General features: G+C 33.4%; 1 long non-coding RNA gene across 1 annotated transcript; it reads left to right on the top strand.

Annotated features, from left to right (window-relative positions):
* The first annotated feature begins 1570 nt into the window (after nt 1–1570).
* Nucleotides 1571–2485, top strand: LOC125775706 (uncharacterized). The gene is made up of 3 exons (XR_007421312.1): nt 1571–1711; nt 1970–2037; nt 2104–2485. It is a non-coding gene; the product is annotated as an uncharacterized LOC125775706 (long non-coding RNA).
* Nucleotides 2486–3999: the final 1514 nt, after the last annotated feature.

Below are 3999 nucleotides of genomic sequence, written 5' to 3'. Positions count from 1 at the left end.
GAAACATCAGAATATTCATCGAACTGCAAAGCAAAATGTTGGCTATTCTTTAATTTTTGTTCTTGAATATCCTTGGCCATATCGTTTATTCTGCGTAAAATACTATTGTCAGAAAGTGATATTTTTATTAATTTGGTTGCCTCCTGCTTACTGACCATAATTTCAACCATATCGAGTGCCGCTGGCAAAATAAGATTTTCGGTAATTGTATGTGGTTTCCCTGCTTTAGCAACTCGATATGCGACTTTGTAGCCAGCTAATAATGTTGACTCGTTTACACTGGATGCCTGAAAATAAACCAAATATACCAGTGAACAGTCAATAAAAATTAAGGACGCGGAACCTTTGTACACCGAAATTAAGTATAATCAAAAGTTGTATGCAAATAACAAATAAATAAACACCAACAGTAAAAATATAGTATAAAAAAACTAAAAAACACGCTTTGACGATAACGTAAACTAAAAAATTAAAAATATTTGTTAATATGGAAAAAAAAAAATAAAAAAAAAAAAATAGTATTATTGTGAAAAAAGGGTGGGGCGCTTTTTAAGAGCTGATTTATAGTGCACTCCACGCTTTTTTCATTATTTTCTTACTTACCTGAATTATAGTATTTTGCTGCTGACTAAGAGCTTTCAACTTTCGTTCAAAGAAATCCAACGGCTTATCAGCTTCTTTTTGATGCTTGGTTGTGAGATGCCGCATAAGCTTTGACGGTTTCATACTCTCACGTCACCGTCGCCGACGTCGTATGACCCGCGCGAATAATATTGGGTTGTCAAAAAGTCTTGCGGTATTTTTATTGAATCAATTCGTGTAGCACCCATACATCGCGCTTCTTAGTGACTCCAAGCTTCTTCAAATGGTTTATAACGGTTTGATGACTACTATGCCGGTCTCTTTCGATCAATTCAGCGATTTTATCGCAATTTTCGACGACAGGCCTTCCGGAGCGGTGCGCATTTTCGACCACCTCTACACCAGAACGAAAACGTTGAAACCATCGTTGTGCGGTGGAAATGGACACTGTATCGGGTCCATAAACTGCACATATTTTATTGGCGGCTTGAGATGAATTTTTGCCTTTATCGTAGTAGTACTGTAAAATATGCCGTATTTTCTCTTTATTTTGCCCCATGTTTGCGACGCTATAACTCACGAAGGACTTAAAAGAAACGATAATCAATCAAACACGTGTTAGCGCGTGAAATGAGCTTTCCAAAACGGTATAGCATGATCCGTTGCGACGAATAAAACTAGAACTACGCGCTTTCAGCGCCAACTCGCGAAAATACCGCAAGACTTTTTTGACAACCCATTAGATAAATTTGCTAAAATAGGAAAAACTTATTACCCAACGTATGTAGTCTTTTACCCTGCAAGACGGAGGTAACAGATTGCACAAACACATTGAAACATTTTCAGCTGTTCACTAACACTGTTACATTTTCTGGAATTTTCAATGGAATGGGAGAATACGTAAGTAAGATAGAGAACAACTAACGACATTCTAAACATATTGTAATGTTAACTAGCTAGAATAGGAGAGACGAATACTCAATTTTTCAAGAAGAAGAAAACGAAAAGCGCAGTTTCAAGAATGATAAAAACAAAGATTGCGCAATGACGAGTTCAAATTTTGTTCGTTGTTCGTTGTATTGCAGGCATACAAAATCATGAATATCATCAATAGTTAACATCAATATAAGTGAATATTAATAAAAGATATCAATATAAGTGAATATTTTATAGTAAACATTTACCTACATATTCATTTAACTGAATTTTCATTGTATTATTTAATTTTGTCTCGTTGCTGTGTTTGTTTCAACCATTTACATATGTAGATAAAAAGATTGAATATTTTGTAACCAAGTATCAATACCCTAAATGTGTATTTATTGTCTTATTTAATTTTCTTTTTTTACTATACATGTGTTCAAAAAAAAATATTTTTGTTTTTCAGATATAACCCAAAAGCTGGATGCCATTAAGAGCCGTCACACTGCAATTTAAAAATCCCTAACAAACAAAGTAAGTAACGCAGTATTACATTACCAATTTAAAACAGAAGTTAATTTTTATATATTAATTTTCTAGATGCCAGAAAAGGCCGAGATGCAGACGCATGCCGCATCATAGCGGCAAAGACAAACATTTCAATTAGCCGCATCACCGGTGACTTGGAGGATGAGCATTACGTGGAGCTCGAGTCGAAATTGCCTATGTCATCGGAAGAGCACGGGTGCTTCGGGGACAAACATTCACAAATGAAAATGGATATTAGTTTTAAGTTGTAATTATTAGTTTTAAGTTTGACATATTAGTTTTAAGTTGTAAATATTAGTTCTAAGTTGTATATATTAGTTCTAAGTTGAAGTCTCTAAATTTAGTTTTACAAATATGCTTTTTTAACTTTTATACTGAAGTAAACTTAATCTTATGTTTAAGTAAATATGATTTTATTATTAAACAAAGCGAAATAAAAAAAAAACTGAGTTTTATTTAAAAGAATTGAATTTGCTAGAAGAAACAAATGGGTAACCGATAATCTTGTTACTGCTTGTTCTTCCTAACATGCTTATATGTTAAAGGTAACAAACTGATAACCAAAATAATAACACTAACAGATATTCGGGTAACAAATACTTTTTGTTATCCATAACACATGGGTAAGCTAAGCGCTAACAAAATAATTTGTTACCCGTAACATACTGTGAAGAGATTTGCTAACAAATGTGTGTATTCTGTTAGAACAAGGCAGCATGCGATATTTGCCATTGGTTAGAGCGAGATAACCATTGAACATTAAATAGCTATGTGTTACTTTTTTCCCACTCTCTGAACAAAAGTAACAAATATTTTAACGAATGCAAAAGTGAACAATAACAACTCGTTTACACGTTTGCTAACAACTACCCGTCTTGCAGGGTAATTAAAATTAAATTATTTCTTTGACTTACTATGACACAAGGGGGTCGCCAGAATATTTCAACCTGTAAAGGGGTCGCGAAATCAAAAATACTGAAAAACACTGCAATAGTGCATACGGAAAACATCTGGTTTACCGAATCCGTTTTCACGCTCATTTTCTTCATAGAGACCACCTTCGAATTTATACCCTACACTGGGTACTATATGTTAAATTTTAAAATATTTATATAAAAAGGTGATCATTATATTCCTTAAGTAATTAAACAATCCGATGAAGCAAAACTCATAGAATATTGAAACGAATACAAAAAAAAACAGTTTCACAAAATGAACATAAGTTTATGAACACAACCATACCAAAAGGGTATATAAAAAAATTATAAATTTAAACAATATACATTCAAACATACGTTTATGTATATGTAAACATACAAATTCTTTTAAAGTCCACATTGGCAATTACATATACAGCAATACCTCTTGTTCTTTGGCAAACAAAAACAAGCAGGATAAGCATCTCTCTAACGAGCTCTCAATTGCTTACAAAAAAAAGCATACTAGTAAGCAGGGATGGGCAAAGTCATAGCAGGTGCTAAAAGAGCGTAAGCGATCGTATACGTAAACACACGGATTGTCACTAACACGCACAAACGAAGAGCTTAAAACGAGCACTTACGATGGGACGAACTTTGTCACAAAGCGATAGTGAAATCAGTCTGCAATCAAAAGTCAATTATTATTACTTTATGATTTATGAATGTACGTATCTGCGAGTACTCGTATTGGATACATAAATATGGCAAAGTTAATATCGCTCAAAGCAGAGTGAACGAAAGTATCATATTTTGATTTAGATTATAATGAGGTCGTCAATTATATTATATTATAGTCAAGAATGGGGGAAACTTTAGTATACGATCCCACGATTTCAGGGTTAAAAGTGGTATGGTTGGATAGGGCTGATGCTCCAGATTAAGAAAATATATAATTGTTGCCGCCGCAAACTTATAGTTTCCGAGATATTTGCATTTAAAGTTGAAAATTTTGCAAATTTTATCTTGC

Source organism: Bactrocera dorsalis, chromosome 1, assembly GCF_023373825.1.
Source record: "Bactrocera dorsalis isolate Fly_Bdor chromosome 1, ASM2337382v1, whole genome shotgun sequence".
NCBI lineage: Eukaryota > Metazoa > Arthropoda > Insecta > Diptera > Tephritidae > Bactrocera > Bactrocera dorsalis.
The sequence above is the reverse complement of the archived record's forward strand: the minus strand, read 5'-3'. Positions and strand labels throughout refer to the sequence as shown.